This window comes from Hydra viridissima, unplaced genomic scaffold (genome assembly GCF_058129835.1).
Source record: "Hydra viridissima isolate aposymbiotic clone 2 unplaced genomic scaffold, HvirCarnegie_v1 scaffold_7, whole genome shotgun sequence".
Classification (NCBI taxonomy): domain Eukaryota; kingdom Metazoa; phylum Cnidaria; class Hydrozoa; order Anthoathecata; family Hydridae; genus Hydra; species Hydra viridissima.
In genome coordinates this window covers 15,296,037-15,317,185 of record NW_028324306.1, presented here as the reverse complement: position 1 = coordinate 15,317,185, position 21,149 = coordinate 15,296,037, and positions in this window count along the sequence as shown.

Genomic DNA, 21,149 nt, shown 5'->3' with positions numbered 1-21,149 from the left:
AAATCTTAAAGAAAAAGTGTATAAGTTTTTAACATAGTATGCTTCTTTTTATTCTTTCTATTATTATTTATTCTTTTGTAAGATTACGTTTCCAATTTTTTCAATCGAATTTAAACCAAAATTAAAATTCGAAGTTTTTTAATCGATGTCGTTAATTTTTCTTTTGTTAATTTTCTTTTTAAAATGTTAACATTTGTAAAGATTGCATGACTTGATTTCTCGTTAATGCTGCATTTAAAAATTTTCGTTTTAGACACTTGTAGCTGTTGTTTTTTATAAGCCTGTATTTTTAATTTTTACTTTAGTTTACAATTTTTAAATAACAAACACATATTAAATTAAAACTTTTAATAAATATCGCAAATACGTTATATACAAAATAATATTTTTCAAATATTAATATTATTAAAAAAGTGTAATCATTCTTAAACTTTTCATCATTTGTTTATTAATTCTGTATAAATAGATAATAAAAGAGCTCTGTTTTAATTTCTGAAATACTGAGCATGAGCTCTCACAGTTTTAATAATATTTCACAGTTTCTCTTTCCTTAAAAATACAAGTACTCATGTAATCAACACAGCATGATACGATTTCATTTTGAAGGTCGGTCGATAAGTAATGTACTTGCAATCTCTTCTTTACGTTTTTTAAATGTTCTTTTAAAAGCGGATTGTAATGACTTAAAACTCGGGTGATTTAAGGCCAGTCTGAGAAAATTTCGTTTTTTTTTCGTGTTATTTTTGTTTAAGCGCGTGTGACGTATTTTCACCGCGCGGGATTGATCGCATTAAGAGTTAGACGTTAAGTATACCGTTATCAAAGGCCGACAGATAAAAATACACATCTCGATTAGGGATTGCAATCCCGCACACTTTTCAATCCCGCGGGATCCGCGCGGATTTTTTTAATTTTTGTGCGGATCCCGCGGGATCCCGCGCGGGATTAATAGGTTTCTTATGCACATTATAAAAGGCAAAATGACAATTGTATTTTTCTTTCAAGTATTTTAGAAAAAATATACTCAACTTATTAAATTGATAAGATAAGGTAAATAAAGCCAAAAAACGCAATTCATTTGTAAATCAATATAATTCTTAACATTTAATGAACAAAAAGATAAGCCAAAGTACATAGAACATCTTTTAGCTTTACGTAGAACTATTAGCTTTATTTGTTTTTTAAAATATCAAATTGAGAAAATGATTGTAAGAAATGGGCTCTTAAGAAACAGACACTACTTAAAGTATCATCACTTAATCTACTCCTCAAAGGATTGCATATGTAACCAGCTGCTGAAAAAGCTTGCTCGGCCTCTACGCTTATTGGTGGTATGGTCATCAAGTAACTATGCGCTATATCTAGAAACTTGCCTCTTACTCCATTACTTTCATACGCAGACATTTCCGGCTTCAATAATTTATCAAAGTCTAAAGAATCTAAATTTGGTCTCTCCTTTACATTTTCTGTCCAGCTGTTCTTGTCTTTCTGTGTTTGATTTTCCAATTCTTTTTTCAGGGATAGAATTGTAGGAATAAGTATTTGGGAATTGTTAATAAAATCTACAGCTTCTTTTTCTTCGAGTTCATTTTCTTCGTCGGATTTTTTAAGTAAACTAGTAGTCCATTTAAACTCTTATTACGACGTTGTGTAAACCTCTCACGAAGTGCCGCGGCTAAATCTATGCTCAAAAGTGATGATTGCTTTCGCAATTTATCTAACATAAATTGAAAAGTTGTTTCCACCGTGACAAGGTTCGATTCTCTTCTGCATTAAAGTTCGAGACTAAGTTTTAGTGGTGCCAGGCAAATAATTAAGTCATTGATTTGGGACCACTCTTCTTGGGTGAAACGAATTTCTGACCCAACATTAATTAAGGCTTTTTCAATACACACTTTTAGTCTATGAAATCTTTCTAACATATCGAATATACTGTCCCACCTAGTTTTACAATCAAGAATCAACTGAAGCTTTTTCCCGTGTTCTTGTACGATATATTTCTGTAAATATGTATCATTTTTTACAGGAGAGTTTTTAAATATTTTTACAACCTTTCTCACTTTTTTTATGAGATCTTTGTAATTGCTAACCAATTCAGCTGATGCTCGGTCCAAAATCATTGTCAAACCATTTTCTTTATTTATAACTTCATCATCCTCAGTTTTACCACATTCATCTTCTTCTTCACAATTTTCATATGTAATAAACGATTCTTCGACTTCTCCGCAGTTTTTCTTGTATAAGATATCAATAACTGCAAGTTGTATTCCATGAGCATAACATAGCTGTTGATAGCAAGACATCATTTTACCGACTTTCACCATCACACTTGCTCTATCAGTGGTCATGGCAATATTGTCTTCTTGGAGGTCAATATCGAAGCTATTTAGCCTTTCTGAAACTAACTTGACGCAATATTCTGCATTACACGATCCATGGATTCGAATCAATCCAAGATTAAAGTGTTTCGCCTCCATATGTAAATTTAAGTTTAAGTATCTCTGACTATTTTGTGATGTCCATTCGTCAAACGTTTTTGAAAACTTTTGATTTTGCTTTTTTAGTGATGTGAATTTTTGCATTATATTTTTCGATGGAATTGCTTCTTCGTCTTCGCAGTCGATGTATATTTTAGTCTCTAGTTCAACTGGTTCATGCTGTTTTGAAGTTGAAGCTCCGTCTTGTTGTAAAACGTTTTGTTTTAAATCGGTGCCACGTTTAGTTTTTAAATGGATTAATAACCCTTTAGTTGATCTTTGATTAATTTTTAAAATAGCCGAACATAAAATGCACTTCGCATTTTCTTCATTATCACTTTTTTTAAAACAATTCCATATAGTTTTAATTTGCAATTCCATATAATTTTTTATTAGCGAAAATTTCAACATAATCATTAATTAAACAAAAAAAAAATTTGAACGAGTTCGACTAATGTTTTGCTAAATAATTGCTTATTTTTGAATGATGTTTTTATATTTATAACTAAGAAAAATATTTTAATAGCTGAAGATAAATTTTTAAATGGCTTTGTTTCACAAATACATTAAACACTTTTAATTTGATATCTCTTTTGTCTTTTTTGTTTAAAAGAATTGACCTTTTTTGTTTAAAAGCAATTGTTTCAAAATCCCGCAAATCCCGCGGATCCCGCAGTAGTTTTTGCGGTATCTCGCATGCGCTAAATTAATGCGGGATCCCGCGGGATTACGGGATCCCGCAATGCGGGATTGCAATCCCTAATCTCGATGGCTCCGCGCAAAATCGGACTATCTGCAATCTCCGCGGAAAACAAATTTGGCATATCTGCAATCTCCGCCAAAAACAAAATTGGCATATCTGCAATCTCCGCGTAAAACAAAATTGGACTATCTGCATTTTTGCCAGATACATTTTTGGACTATCTGCGTTTTTCGGGTGCATAAATTTTTGGCGGTGTTTCTTTAAATATTTGAAGTTTTTTATAAAATTCTACAATTTTTTAAATAATAGCGATTATTTAAACATTTATTAATAGCGATTATTTAAACACAAAACCTTGATCATAACTTGATTAAGTTTGTGAGTAATCAAGTAGTTTTAGTTAAGATAAATATGTTAAAAATCACTTATGTTATTGTTAATAATAATATAGCATATGTAACAAAACATTGTTATGTTACATACTAATTGCTAAATTCATCATACATACTTTGTCAATTTTATTTAGCCTTGTTGTTGTGACTAATAAGTTTAGATCAAATTAAATTCTTGTTATGTTATGTTGCATTGTTGCTAAGTGGTCTTTATACACAAGATCTGCATATAAATATATACAGGATGTCTGCGAAATCAGGGAAATGCCAGGGAATTCGGATATCTTCAAAATAATCAGGGGATTATCAGAGAAATTAGGTTAAATTTTAGAAAAATCAGGAAAGATGAGTCTTTATCAAACTTATATAACTTAAATAAGTTGTATATAGTTCACGTAATCTAAAAGTTTATTTGGCAGATAGTTTTATGAACTTCTCTTGATATATTTAATGTGGGTTGTATTATTGTTTATATTTTTGCAGTTGAAGAGCATTTTTCTAAACGAGAAATAGGTAAATATCAGGGAAAAGCTAGGGAAATCCAACTTATAATATTGGCAGACACCCTGTGTATATATATATATAAACTATGTTAGTGTATTCTATAAATAGAGTGCTCAATGGTCTTAAAGAGCAGAGCAGTAATAAATTAGTAAAAACACTTATCTAATTTTTTCTTCCATAACTTGTTTCACCATCAATAAGTAATCAGGAAGGTTAACAAATTAATCATTAGTTAACATGTTATATATTAACCTTATATATTTATAAACTTATCTTTCACCATCACTAGGTTCATCAGACTTCCTGATGAACCTACTGATGGTAAAACAAGCTGTCAAAGAAAAAATTAGATAAGTATTTTTGCTAATTATATATATATATATATATATATATATATATATATATATATATATATATATATATATATATATATATATGTAATTGAATTGCGTGAAGAAACTATTTACGGCGGATTTGATTGACGTAGTTTATTTGATATGTTGTAAATATAGTTTAAGCGGTTTATTTTATGAGCATATTTGAGATTCTTTGTATAGTATAAATTGAAGGAAAACTTTTTGTAAAGAGAGAATTTTAAGGAGAAGAGAAAATGTAGAGCTGAAACGTTGTGTTCGCTGCGAGAAAACAACAAGCTAACCGGGCACATGATGGAGCCATCTTCGAATAATTAGAACATCTTTGAAAAATACGATGGTATATCCGATGCCGCAATTTGGTCGCAGCGAACCAAAGTTGTTGCAGAGAAGCAACGCGTTGAGTTGACAGTGCTCTTTCCAGTTTTGTTGCGAAGTAATACTTAGTCTTCGATTGTTTGTGAGTAGAAGATAAGAAGGATGTGAAGAGAATCGAAGATGTTTATTTATCGAGTTTTTCCTTCGGATGCCTACGTGGCATGATTTGTGTACGAAGCAGAAGATGAGAGATGAGGAACAAATGGATGTCTCTTTTGCTGATCTAAAACGTTTCTCGTGTTTGGCAGAGTAGCCTGACGAGAGGGTGCGACTGGCGTTGAAGTTGGATTGCCAGAAGCGGTATTTGAGATTTGGATCCGCAAAAGAAACAATTGTTGTGATGTTCCGCAAAGCAAGAGTTGCTTTGAATTAAATGTGATCCCGAAGGATCAAGGAGGAGTGTAATTGAATTGCGTGAAGAAACTATTTACGGCGGATTTGATTGACGTAGTTTATTTGATATGTTGTAAATATAGTTTAAGCGGTTTATTTTATGAGCATATTTGAGATTCTTTGTATAGTATAAATTGAAGGAAAACTTTTTGTAAAGAGAGAATTTTAAGGAGAAGAGAAAATGTAGAGCTGAAACGTTGTATTCGCTGCGAGAAAACAACTATATATATATATATATATATATATATATATATATATATATATATATATATATATATATATATATATATATATATATATATATATATATATATATATATATATATATATATTGTAACCTAGATCGTAACTAACAAAATTATTGTTATTAACCTATTTTTGTTCATTAAGCAATCAAACTATGTGGAGTTTTCTTTGTTGTCTACTTAAAACCATTCTTTTTTGGAGATGCCACTTAACTGAACACATACTAGTTAAAAACTCATGCATGAGTATTAAACATTATGGTTTCCAACTTTTCTTAAACTTGGTTTATCAATAATTAGGATCAAAATCAAACTGAACCTAAGGTTCAGTTGGATTTGAGCTCTAAACCATTAAACATTGGTTTAATCAGATGTCACCTCAACTGCAGTGATGATCAAACAATTTTGGTCCAATTATATTTGATAATTTTTTTATATCCAAGACTTTGGGATGTAATGATATATAAAAAAGGGTTGTAATTTTTTTACTATGATAGTAATAACTATGATACAATCAAAAATAGCTGTATTTTTTCTATAAAAGAATAATTACAAAATAACAAAAAACTGCTGTTTTAAATAAACAAATCCTTAACTTGCACATTGATCTGAATATCAGGCTTTTATTACTTTTACAGTATACCCAATATAATAAATTATCACATTTGTAATAGACAATATTAATTACTTGAATTTAAATTATAGTCACATTTAGGTAACTTTTAACTTTAGAAATTATAATTTAACATACAAACACAACTTATCTAAAAACATCTATAATTTTGTAGTCCTAACATATTTTTAAGATCTAACATATTTTATTTGACGATAGCAATTATACACTTGAATTAATTAATTTTGTAAGCTAAACAAACCAACTTGTTATTTTCACATTTAACCAAAAGATGGCTGACTGCTATATGCTATATAGTATACCTATATAATATAGATAACACAGTAACACTACTTTTTTTTTTTCTGTTGAAAATAGAAAAAACTTGAAAAACACCAAACAATGTTTCGAATAAGCCTCGTAAAACTGTAAAACGTTTTCTTAATCCAGCAGCATTTTAATTTCAAAGTAAATTTGAATGCATAAAATTGGTTTTGCGATCAGCTACACTTTGATCAATTCATGATGTGTATACGCTTACTAAGTTCAGACTTGAGATTAAAGTAGATGCAGAATGTTCTTATTTTAGCTGCTAAAATGATGTTCTAAAAATATTGTAAATTTTTCATTTGCATTAACATACCATATGTCATATAACTATTTAAAATAATTACTTCTAAACAAAATCAAATGTGGCAAGTGAAACTTTGTGTTAAAACTTGAACAGATTTATATCTCAGGAATAGATGGAAAATAATGCAATTACTGTCTTCTTATTAACAACTTATTTCATGAGATCTGCCATTTGTAGTGAAATCACATTTTGACAAGGCGCATAATTTCATGCAATAAAAACTTTGAACGCCCGGAGAATGCAGATAGTTCAAAAATAAAGCTGGCGGAAAATGCAGATAGTCCAATTTTGTTTTATGCGGAGATTGCAGGTATGCCAATTTTGTTTTTGGCGGAGATTGCAGATAGTCTGATTTTGCGCGGAGCCATCGATCTATCAAATCTATACATCCATATTTAACAAAAAATAGTAATTTTTTTTTATTAAATGTAAATGACTATATTTACCTATTTGAAGTGTAAGTTCTTATTAAACTTGAGGTTCCAAAATATTACATCCTTTTTGAGAATACCGCTCAGAAATACCTTTATTGGTTTAACCAAATTTTCTTGAGGAAAAAATTGGACAATTTACAAGATCTTTCTTCGATACAAATGTGAAGAAACTGGCACTAAAAATCTTCATACTTTTTTTTAAATGACGGATTTCTTTTAGGCCTTCTAAAATTTTAACTTTCGTATAAAAACACTTATAGAGTTTAGCTATGTTCTTAGGTTCGAATTTAAATGTTGCAAACCTATTCAACTTTGTACAATTTTTTTTTTTTTTTTTTTTGCAAAACTTAAAATTTGCACGGTAGAAATAGGAAAAACGTAGTAAAATACCCCCTAAAAGTCTTTTGACTTTTTAAGGGGTATTTGTCACTCGCCTATAATACAAAAAGGCTAAAGGTCGACCCTGGTGTATATTTTTCCTGATAATTTTATCTTTTCAGTTTTCATTACCCCAAGCACAGGCTATATCTTAACATTTGACTCTAACAAATCAGAAGATAATAACTTACTTGAGTTTAGGAAATAAAAACTTATAGATAAACATGAAGTAGTAAAATATTTTCTTTCTAAAGCAAAATACAGTTAAATATTGTCTTTTAAATTGCATTAAAATTAGATTTACTGGCCCTGCCATCAGTCTGATCCACCATGTGCTTTACATAACCTTGGATATATCAGCCTTTGGCAAATTCCAAAAGTTTTCTAAAGTATTTTCTAAAAATTAACTATGGAGAAGCTGGATGAAAGAATGAAAGTTGGCAAAACTCTATTGTGAGATTTAACACAATTATTTAAAGTGATCAATTATTGATAAAAAAAAAAAAAAAAGATTAATTAGTATTTAATATTATCATTTCTCATTCCCATATATTGCATTTTGAAGAGTGCTTGAAATTTATTTTTCATTGTCCTATGAGAAACAAGGATTAAAAAATTGTAAATATTAATCCAGGACCTTGTATTTTATACTCATTATAATGTAGTTATCATGTAATGAAAAAAAAAAAATTTATGGAATTCAAGGAAGAAATTTAAAAAATTTCTCTCTTATACTTTTATAGGTTTTATTTAGATCCACCACCAATTAAAACTTCAAGGTTAACTAAAGACAAATAATTAATGTATGTATGTATGTATGTATGTATGTATGTATGTATGTATGTATGTATGTATGTATGTATGTATGTATGTATGTATGTATGTATGTATGTATGTATGTATGTATGTATGTATGTATGTATGTATGTATGTATGTATGTATGTATGTATGTATGTATGTATGTATGTATGTATGTATGTATGTATGTATGTATGTATGTATGTATGTATGTATGTATGTATGTATGTATGTATGTATGTATGTATGTATGTATGTATGTATGTATGTATGTATGTATGTATGTATGTATGTATGTATGTATGTATGTATGTATGTATGTATGTATGTATGTATGTATGTATGTATGTATGTATGTATGTATGTATGTATGTATGTATGTATGTATGTATGTATGTATGTATGTATGTATGTATGTATGTATGTATGTATGTATGTATGTATGTATGTATGTATGTATGTATGTATGTATGTATGTATGTATGTATGTATGTATGTATGTATGTATGTATGTATGTATGTATGTATGTATGTATGTATGTATGTATGTATGTATGTATGTATGTATGCATGTATGTACTTCCAACATATACCAAGTATATTACACAGAAAATGTAATCATAAAAATTACAAAAGATTAAGTAAAACATTAAATTCATTTTCAAGTAAAAACCAAAAAGATAAACATAGCAACAAGACATTTGGTTTAGCATATTTTTATGTAAAACTTTCAAACTAGAAAATGATTTTTGTTTTGCTTGAAACAGCTGCAAATTATTTAAAAATCTAAAATTTCATGTCAAATAAAATGTAAATTTGATCACATGGCTTCACACGACAAAAAAAATCTTAACTCTTATCAACTTGATTGCTCAAAGTGCCGTTAACGATGATTGCTTCTTTTAGTAGTGTTAGGGACGACGCCGGAAAGTTATAAAAAACGTCGGATTTTCAAATCGTACCACAAATCACTAATTGTACAAGTGGATAATAACAATTATCGAAGTGTACTAGATTGAACATTACTGGAAAAGATGTGCATAGTGATCATTTTGTTTATTTTTAAAGATATTCTCCTTTTTCTGAAAAGACAATATTCGTCATAACCCATAACGTAAAAAATTAGTATTTTAATTTTTAACAGCTTTTGCCAATCATACTATTTTTTTATATTTTAAACGAAAGCTTAACAAATACGTAGGGAGTTGACTACCGTGTTTATCTACAGGAAATGTTGTTGGATGTGGTTCTGGACCTCTAAGAATGACATCTTCTACGTCTTTTGGTGTTACATTTAGTTTTATTAATCCAATATTGATGTTGGCATTGTCGGCATACAAAGAAAATGCCAAAGTATCAGATTGCACTTCGTGCGCAGAAATTCAAACAAATTCCGGTTCATTTCTTGCACTTAAAGGGTCCGCATCAATGTTTTCATTATTGTAATAGTAGGGGAGACCCGGGCTAGTTGCAACAAAATTTAAAAAACTGCATTTTTCTCCTTAAACTTTAATATTTTTGAAGACGATAGAAAACATAGACGATAGAATAGAATGTCTAGCCATGAACACAGCATTTATTACCCTAAAAGACCACAAGGAAAATTTTGTCAATAATCCTCAGTGCCGTTTAATAAACCCCGCTAAACCAGAACTCGGGAAAATTAGCAAAGTGTTATTAGATGATATTAATAGCAGAGTGAGAAAAGCCACCCTCGTGCACCAATGGCATAACACAAGAGAAGTAATAGAGTGGTTCAAGTCCATACCAGACAAAAAGCTATGTACTTTTATTCAATACGACATTAATGAGTTTTACCCTTCTATTTCAAAACAATTACTTCAAGATTCTTTAACACACGCTAAGAAGTTCACCATAATTCCTGATGAATCAATCAATATCATCTACCATACTAGGAAAACTTTACTTTTCACAGGAAATAATATGTGGAGTAAAAAATCAGGCGACCCTGATTTTGACGTTACAATGGGAAGTTTTGACGGAGCCGAACTGTGCGAGTTAGTAGGCCTATTCATATTATATACTATTGCCAGAGAATACGGGCTCAACACCACAGGACTATATAGAGATGATGGTCTAGATGATGGTCTCTGCTGCTTCTATAATATCAGCGGCCCTCAGTCAGAAAAAATAAAGAAAAATTTTGTTAACATTTTTAAAGATAAATTCAACCTTACTATCACTATTAGATCTAATTTAAAAATTGTAAACTTCCTCGATACCACACTCAATCTCCTTGACAGCACTTTTCAACCTTACAGAAAACCAGGAGATAACCCTATATATATTAACGTCAACTCCAATCACCCACCTAATATCATCAAATCAATACCGAAAATGATTTCTAACCGCATCAGCAATATATCTTCAAACAAAGAGGTTTTTAATGGAGCCGCACCGTTTTATAACAACGCTCTCAATTCCTGCGGATTTAAAGAAAAAATTTTTTTCAATCAAAACATGCCAAAACGTGGTGCAAGATCTCGAAAACGAAACGTTATTTGGTTTAACCCTCCGTTCTCACTGAACGTTAGAACAAACGTAGCAAAGACATTTTTGGGTTTAATTGATAAATGCTTTCCGAAAGAACATAAATTCCACAAACTTTTTAACCGGAACACCGTAAAAGTTAGTTACAGCTGCCTCCCAAATGTTAAGAAAATTATTACTGCTCATAACAAAAGAATACTATCTTATACTATTGACAATAATAGCCAATCATGCAATTGCCGAGAAACCGCTACATGCCCACTAAATGGAAAATGCCTTAAGAAAAACCTTATTTATATTTGCAATGTAAAAACCCAGCAGCAAGAAAAGGGGCATTATTACATTGGTCTAACTGAAAAAACTTTTAAAGACAGATGGTATAAGCATAGGAATTCTTTTCGTTATGAAAGTAAAGCAAACTCCACGGAACTTTCTAAATTTGTATGGGAGTGTAAAAGTAAAGGTTTAGAACCCATCCTTACGTGGAACATTCTCGATCAGGCAGAACCATTTAAACCTGGTGGCAATCACTGTAATTTGTGCTTGACTGAAAAGTTCCACATCATTACGTCGAAACTAGGCTTGCTCAATAAAAGAAGCGAGTTAACATCAAAGTGCCGCCATGAAAATAAATTTTTAATAAAAAACTTTAATGCCATCATAGCAGACACTCCATAGCACTTTTTTCGTATTTTTTTCGTATTTTTTGTCGTTACGTCTTTTTACGGTTTATAACATCTGATGATCGCTATTGCGTGAAACTTTAAGTAATGTAATATAAACCAAGCTAATTATTTAGTTTGTATTATAGTAATAATATATATATATATATATATATATATATATATATATATATATATATGTATACATATAAATTTAAAGCAAAATTTTATGATGAAGATAAGACTATATAAGTTGTATATGTAATTATATATATGAAGCATATGTGTGTATATATAATCAATCAATCAATCAATATATTTCGTGTTAAGGATGTTACAAAAAACACAGGTCATTGCAAATAGTAATTCACTAATAAAACGCAATGACCTAAATAATATAAAGAAAAGATAAGAGAAAAACATAAGAAATAAACTAGTTACATAGTAAAAGTAGAACTTTACAAAAATTTATAAGTAACACTTATAAAACAGACTTTTAAAAGAGTTAAAATATAGGTCAAATAGTTATTATAATGTATTCGCATATACATACATATATATGCATATACACAAATAAGAAACAACAAAATGTACATAAACATAAAGAAAAAAGTTATAGAGGTTAAGAATAAAGTTAAGCGTAACTTTTTAGATAAAAATGATGGAGTGACTTTAAGAACAGATTCTTGGATCTAAGGATAAAATCTGTTTTTAGGGAGTACGGAAGGGTGTTCCAAGAAAGGATACACTGATATGTAAGGGAATTTATTCCATGTTTCGTTGTCTGTTTTTGTGGGACGGTTAAGTTGTTAAAAGTGACTGATCTTAGGTTATGCCCACACGTTGTCCTAATATTAAAGTAGTTACGAAATATGGACGGAAGGAGACCGTGTTGTTGATCCCAGACAAATGAACAATTTAGAGACTGGATTAAATCATAGAAACAAAGAACTTTAGATGTAAGATACAGGATGTCAGTAGGGAAGTCTCTTGGACAGAAATTAATTATTAGATTTTAGACAGACGGACGGTTTTAGATTGTCCCCAAACTTGGCATGCATATTGTAAATGTGAACCGAAAATTGAGTGATATATAGATAGTAATGTTTCAAAATTAACGTATTGTCGAATTTTTGCTAACATGCCGTTGGCACGGTTTAATTTGAGAGTAAGGTTATTTATGTGTTTTAAATGAAAGTTTCTCATCTATCACAACACCAAGATAAGTTATGTAACTAGACAAAGGCAGCTTTTGGCCACTTATTCTAAAGTTCAAGTATTTTGGAAGATTCTAGTTAGTTTTTTTAGAAAAGTTAGTATACTGCGTCTTAATTATTACTATTTCTGTTTTTTTAGTATTCAATGAGATTTTGTTTGTTCGGAGCCATTGAACAAGACTGGCCATATCCTCATTAATATATTTATTTACTTTTTTGAGGGAGTTTGTCGTTAATTGAAGATTTGTATCATCAGCAAAATGATACGTGTTTGAATGTTTGATAGAAAGATTAAGATCATTGATGTATATAATAAAGAGAAGAGGACCTAATATGGATCCCTGAGGAATACCAATGCAAACGCTTTTAATGTCTGAGAAGGTGCCACTTAAAGTAACAAACTGTTGACGATTGGAAAGGTATGATTTAAACCATTGTAAGTGTATGCCGCGTACACCATAATAGTTAAGCTTTGATAGGAGAATGCCATGGTCTACGGTGTCAAAAGCTTTTTGTAAATCAATGAAAACCCCACAGGCAAAGTTTCTATTATCAAGAGCAACTCTTATACTTTCTGTAATTTCGATAAGAGCGTGAGCTGTAGAATGCTTTTTACGATAACCAAACTGGTGTTTATATAAACATTGATTTTGGTTTAGGAAGTCGTATAATTTATTATGCATAACTTTTTCAAACATTTTGCTTTAATTAGAAAGAAGAGAGATCGGACGATAGTTGGTGCACTCAACCGTTGATCCTTTTTTGTAGACTGGAATAACTTGGGCCAGCTTGAATACATTAGGAAATATTCCTTTGCAAAATGAATTATTTAAGATGATACTTAGTGGTTTGCATAGAATTTTTGACACCAGTTTAAAAAGTTTTGTTGGAAGGCTGTTCGGTCCAACACTCTTACCTTCTATGATAGTGAAATTTATATAGTCGAGGGTTTCCTCTTCAGTTATTGGTTGCACATAAAAAGAGTTGCTATTAGGATTGGTCAGATACTTTTGAAAGTTGAATTTAGAATTTGGAATTCAATTGGATAATTTTGAAGCAATCGTAGTAAAGAAATTGTTAAAATGATTAGAGATAGCTTTAGGATTAGTTTCGCATTTGTTGTTGATCAGTATGCTTGTTGGGGAGTAATTTTTATTTGGCTTTACATTTATCAACTCTTTTATACCTTTCCAGGTGTTTTTTATATTATTGATATTGTGACTGAAAAAGTTTGCGTAATATTCCTTTTTGCTAAACTTTATAAGATTGCTTACACTATTACGATATTGTTTAAACTTTATAAAAAGTAAATTTTTCTTTCTACAGTCTTTTGATTTTAAGTATTTTTTATGAAGTTTATTTTTAATTGTTAATGACTTGAGAATGCCTTTCGTTATCCAAGGTTTATTATCACTAGTTACTTGATCTTTTGTCAATTTTTTGTAAGGGGCATGTTAGTTCAAAATACAATCAAAAATTTCGATTAATTTTTTAATAGAATAATTGACATCATTTTCTTCTTTTATAAAGTCATCCCATTCAACATTTGAAATATCTTGGATAAATTCAGCTTTTTTAAAGTTTTTAAAGCACCTCCTAAAAATAGGTTCAGGTGAAGTTTGCGTTTTGGAATGCGGCATTATTATAAACTGAGCAAGATGATCAGATTTTGAAGCGGTAAGATTGCCTAAGATTATATCAGAAGAAAAAAAATTAAAAAAAATGATCAATTACCGTTTCAGAATGAGTGGTTATGCGTGTAGGCTGTATAATAAAAGGAAAAAGAGAATTTGAAACCATTGATTCTAAAAAATATGAAACTTCATTGGATGTATTGTATTTGAGCAAGTCAAAGTTGAAATCTCCCATTAACATAAACTTCTTTTTGTGTAAGCTAATTTTCTCAAGAAGAGAATTTAGGTAATGATCAACAAATTCAGATGGACACATTGTTGGATGACGATATAAACAACCAACTATTAAGTTGCTTTTTTTAGCACTTATTACTTCAATAAATATAGATTCGAGTTGTTTACTTTTAACCAGGATTAAGTCAGTTCTAACTTTAAAGTTTAAACTAGACTTAATATACATCAAAGCACCACCCTTTTTAGCTTTAGTTGGCGTGTGAACGGTTACATATCCGTCTAAATCATATATATATATATATATATATATATATATATATATATATATATATATATATATATATATATATATATATATATATATATATATATATATATATATATATATATATATATCTATATATATATCTATATATATATATATATATATATATATATATATATATATATATATATATATATATATATATATATATATATAATATAATTATAATTAAAAACTATTAAAAAAAAACTTTTATTATGGAACTTTAAGTTTCATGCTTAAGGGCAATCAGCCATATATTACAAAATTAAAAATTAAACGTTAAAATTACATTTAGAATTACGGTGGCGTGAGTTCTTATGACTCCATGGAAACAAAATTTTAAAAATATAACGTGACGTAAACGTAACGTAAACCAACCAGGATCAATCTTCGGTATAAAATGAGGAAATAAGGAACTCATTCTTGTGCCTGCACTTCGAGACCATTTCACTCCTTGTATTAACTAATTTATCTCCTTTATAAATCAAAATTTGAAACTTCTCGTTCAAAGAAAGTTTACAAACTTTTGATGCTGGGTTGTATGGTTTGCATTTTTTAATAATCTTCCATCTGACAAAATGTGTAAGGTTTTTTTCTTTTATTTTCCATACCTCTTTTGATAGCTCTGTATCATTCTTGTGCCTTATTAGTTATTCTTGCATGCCTAATATAAAATCCATTATTATCTCTGACAATAAAAGCATTTTGGATAAGGAGGCAAAAGCTAATGAAAGGAAATGCAACTGCACTGACAAATCTAAATGTCCAATGAACAATCGTTGCGTTTCTAACAACATTGTTTATTAGGCCACCGTCTATTCGGACAATCCGGAATATAAAGAAAAGCGTATTTAGGGCTTAGCGAAACATCTTTTAAAGCTCGGTATGCTAACCACTTAAAATTTTTTAATGCAGTTAGGACTACTAGGATTTGAGAGTTCTGGGACAAAACTTTTTTTGATCATAAATTGAGGATAATTTTTTTATTCCGCGAGAATTATTTTCTTGTGAAAAAAATTTTTTTGAATTTAAAACTTTGTGATTTCTGGGACAAAACTTTCTTTGAATAAATGTGGCATTAAATTTTTGATTGCGCGATAAAGTAAAAATTCAAAAAAAATTTTAAATTGCATGATAAGGTGCAATTAAAAATGTTTGTGAAGGTATTTAATTTTTCTTTGATTTTGTCATTGTATAAAATCTTGGTGTTGTTTTTTGTTTCGTTGCATATTTTTAATATTTCCTTGAATTTGGAATGGAGTTGTGGTGAATGAGGTTTTTTGATTTTGTTTGTGACGAAGAAGACGTGAGTGACATTTGTTCCAATTTCAGGGTCAAATTTTTAAATGGCAATAGTTTTTCGCGAGACGGTGCAACAACTCATTGTTTTTAATGTGCCAAGAGTTCCTTTAAATCAAAACTTTCACAAAATTAAATTTAAAAAGGGGATGCTTGAGAATGGGGAGTTTGGTCCGAGAAGCAATCCGGAACCAATAGATTCAAATCCTTTTCCGCTTTTTACATAAATTCCATCTCTCACTGAGCTTCTTTTTATCCACGGAGTTAAAAACAGTCCATTCCCTCTCAGAGTTTTCATTTTTATTCCTTTTCCATTTCTTTTGACATAAACGACGCCTCTTCCTGAAGTTTTGTTGATCACAGTGGACCCAATCGAAGAGGCAGCTCCACCCAATAGACCAGTGGCAACCACGGGAGCTGCTCGCGCTGCAAGCATGCCCAATAAAGGCAAAAGAGCTCCAATAAATCCTCCCTTCACTTTAGAATTGTATTCAACCTGAGTTTTACTCATTTTAATGGTCACTCCTACTCCTCGACGGAGACTGTCCACAATTTTTTGATACTGCTTTTCCGTCACAAGCAAAACATCGTTTCCATTAAAATCTTCTTTTGAAATCTTGATACTTACTGGCTTGCCTTCCATCATTGATTTTTTTATTTTGTCGGTCTGTCCCTGAGACACATTTACTTTGACACTGATATATCTGCTCATTTTTTTAACGTTGGATAAATATTTATTTCACTTCTCGAATGTGATATCGTATCGTGATGTCTTCCCCTCGAAAGTCGATTAAATTTCCATTTTGATCGATGATGCGAGTGACCATCGGGGAAATTTCGCTCAATTTGACAGGGAGATAAACTAAATGGGTGGGTCTCTCGATGATTTTAAAACCTGGACCCACATCTGGGTAAAAGGAGTAAATGCAATTTAATTGGGAACCGTTGATGTACGCCGATCCGATGACGTTGTTGACGATTCTGATCGTATTGACGCTCGAAATTCTGACAATGTCGTCGGACTCGTATTCAGAATTGGAATCCAACTGCCTTTTCGTAAATCCCAAAACTGAAGCGATGCTGTTTTCCACGTTCAAGTCCATCAAATAATTTAAACCAAGTTTGATGGTCGATTTTAAAGTGTTTGAATTGGATCCGATTTTGATGTTTTCGGGAGAGTAGCTGATTTTATTTATGGCAACGTAGCTTGCGCTTTGAGAGGCATAATTTTTTATTGTGTTTGAGACGGTCTTTTGCAAATAATTGTTGATGTCGATGATGTCGTAGCTCCCGTCTGGAATGGTAACGTTTTCCCAATTTCCTCCGTTGTTCATGCTGTACCTGAAAGAATTGTTTTTGCTGGTGATGTTTGGAAAGCTGTTGTACGTCTCCAGACCGAGAAAAGCCATTTCGTAAGTTTTCCCTTTTTCAAAAACAATTTTGTCCAAAAATTCTGTTATTATTACGTTGGAATTTCCATCCACGTCGATGATTATGCCTGACATTTTTTATTATGCGTCATTTTTTTTAAATCATTTTTTTTTAAATTGTTTCTTTTGGAGAATAAAAAGTGTCAAATCCGCTTCGATATTTTCCATTGTACTTTTTTGAAGACAAATCAATCACCGCAAATCCGTGACGTTCTGACCAACAATGTCTACAAAACTTTTTAAACTCTTCTTTTCCCATGTCGCTCGAAACGTGGTCTCGATAAATGTGGTCCACGTTTTTTGAATCCTGCGGAAACAGACAAATAAAGTTAGCATTTTCTCTGATGGTTTGTCTGGGGAGTATGAAATAATTTTGAGCTAGGTAAAAGCAATCCACGTTAGAGTGCCTTCCGCGGATGTAATATTTTTCGCACTTGTTTTGTTTGGTCAATTGCAAATCATCAAAAATCATTAAATTTCTTTTGGTTGGATCGAGATCTTCAGGTTCAGGCACGTTGTCTGCTGTTTCGAAAAACTGGCACTCCATGTCCTCTTTGTTATTATAATATTTTGAAAAGTCATTAATGACACAATCAGGATTTAAATTCAATTTTTCGATATCGCTTTGTACCTTGAACAAATCGAGAATAGCCTCTTTTTGCAACTTACTCTCAAACGAACTTTTCAGTATTTTGTACTCGGGCTGGAAAAGAGATTTTCCAAAAACTTGTAAATGGTTGTAATCCAACCATCCAGGTCTTAACAGCAAATTCAGAAGCAAAGTTGTTTTTCCACAACCTGACTTTCCGACGATGATTCCTCGAATGCTCCTCGGTAAAAGTTTGTTGTTGTTTCTTTTGCTCTTTCCAATATTTCATGACAAATCAGTAACTTCCATTTTTATTTAAAATATTTTTTTTTTAAACAAAAAATGTACTGCGTCAAATGTAAAAGGAAAACAGAAACGAACCATCTCAACAAGTCTCAAAAAACAACAGAAATATGAAACAAACCAACAAGTCTCAAAAAACAACAGAAATATGATCAAAGGAACTTGTGACGTTTGCGGAATGACAAAAAGCAAGTTTGTTCCTTCGCATGAATCATTTCAAAAAGGGGGAGACTTGGTTGAATCGATCAACAAATTTTCAAAAAAAATAAAACTTCCGTGGGAAAAATTCCCAGGAGAAATGCACATTCCAGGAATGAATTTTGTAGGGCCTGGCACAAACTTGGACAAAAGGCTCACTTCTACCGACATGTATCAGGAGTGGAGCAAACCTGTGGACAGAGTGGACAACGCAGCATACCATCACAACCTGGCTTATAAATTTTTCAACGACATACAAAACAGAAATTTGGCAGATCAAATGATGCTTTGAAGAAATGAACTCCATTTCAAACCCAACTCAAAAAGAAATTAACAAAAGAAAACTCATCACTCCCATCATCAAAGCCAAAGCCTAATTCGGACGGGTGTTGGTAAAAAAAAAAAGTTCAACGAAGAACCTGAAATGGACGGATCAGCTTGCAGAGGAGCTTCATAAACCAGTGATTCATCATTTCAAAAAAAGAAAAATGTTTGTGAATGACGTCGATGAAATATGGGCTGCAGACTTGGTCGACATGCAATCTTTTTCAAAATTTAACAACGGAGTAAAATATTTGCTTATGGTCATTGACGTTTTTTCAAAGTATGGATGGATCGTGCCTTTAAAAAGCAAAACGGGTCTTGATGTGGCTGAAGCTTTCAGTAAAATCTTTGAAAAAAGAAAGTGCACCAAAATGTGGGTGGACAAAGGAAAAGAATTTTATAACAAGCACGTGAAAGCGCTGGGAGTGCAATTATACTCCACTGAAAACGAAGAAAAAAGTTGCGTCGTCGAACGATGGAACAGAACGATGAAAGAAAAAATGTTCAAATTCTTTTCAGCAAACAACACCAAAAACTACATTGGCGTTTTAGATGAAATGGTGAGCAATTACAACAACACAAAACACTATTCCATCAAAATGACTCCAGTTGAAGCCAGCGATGAAAAGAATAAAAAAAAGGTCTGGATGAATCTGAATGGAAAGGTGCAAACAGAAAGACCAGAACCGAAATTTTCCATGGGCAATAAAGTGAGGATCCCAAAAAAGAAGTCTAATTTTGAAAAAGGGTACACGCCGAGATGGACTGAGTAAGTTTTCACGGCAATTTTTAAGGCAATATTCATTGTAAGTATTTTGTTTTATTAAGATAATATTATTATTACTTTACTTAATATATTTTTTGAAAGTTTTAAGAGATTTTAAAGAGAAATTAAGAAAAAAAGCTTTAAGAGATTTTAAGAGATTATAGGAAAAATATAAGAAAAGACATTGACCTTTTACCAATAGAAAGTTTTGATTGAGACTCTCTAGGGCAGACAAAGATGATAGGCGAGTTGAATATATTGATAAAACTATAGGTTAAAAGAGAGAGAAAAGGTTGTCAGAAAATTAAATTCCACGACTAAACAAAAAGCGGAAACTTCTCTGGTTAGACAAAAAAATGAGAGAAACACTCTTAGTTGGTTAGAAAAGATTACATGCTCATTAAGACCGACAATCGATAAGCCTAGTTTACCATAGTTTAACGGAGGACCAGATGACAATATTAAAGAATTTTTCCTTCAATTAAAGAGAACTACCACACTTAACAAATGGAAAAATAATAAACAACTTTGCGCTTTTCCACTTTGCTTTAATTAATCTGCGTCGATACCCTATGAATCCCTTCCAAACAAAATAAGGCAAGATTTACAATTAATACAACAAGCTTTTCAGTACGAGTATGAACTACCGGAACGTATTTGGTTTAAGAAAACCCAATTTTAGGGACTAAAAGAAGGAGAAAAAGGGCTGAGCATTTTATTGGAAGTTTAGAGCAGCTGTCTCAAGAATAAAAAGTTTTCGAAGAAACTAAAAGAGATCTTTTTTATTCAAGGAGTTAATTCTAGTTTAAAGAGAAAACTTCTTTTAAGCCAACCAAAGATATACACACAAGCAGTCAGAATTGCTAGAGTAAATAATTCAGTTAACATTGATGATGACGCTCGCATAGTCAAAACCGTGATAAAAACAATGACAAAATTACAAAACCAGTCTACTAAATGTAACACTGTATCTTTTACCGATAGCGATATACCACCCGTGGCTGCGTATAGTGCAACACCTGCGAATTTAGCTAATCCAGAAAATGACAGAGACAAACAAATATCAACTTCGACAGAGACAAACAAATATCAACTTTGGCCAAAATCAGGATCTTAACCCAGCTTCAGTAAATCAACCAACCTGCTTTATATGCAATAAGACGGGATATTTAGCAAGACAATTCAGAGAGGAAAACTAAGATCCTTGAATTCCACAAAATAACAACTCCCATTACTCATACAGAAAGAACTTTACGCAACAACCGCAATAGAGAAACAACAGAAACTGGATGTCAAGAAATTTTGATAACCAACACAGAAACATGAGCAATTAATACATTCTACTCAATTC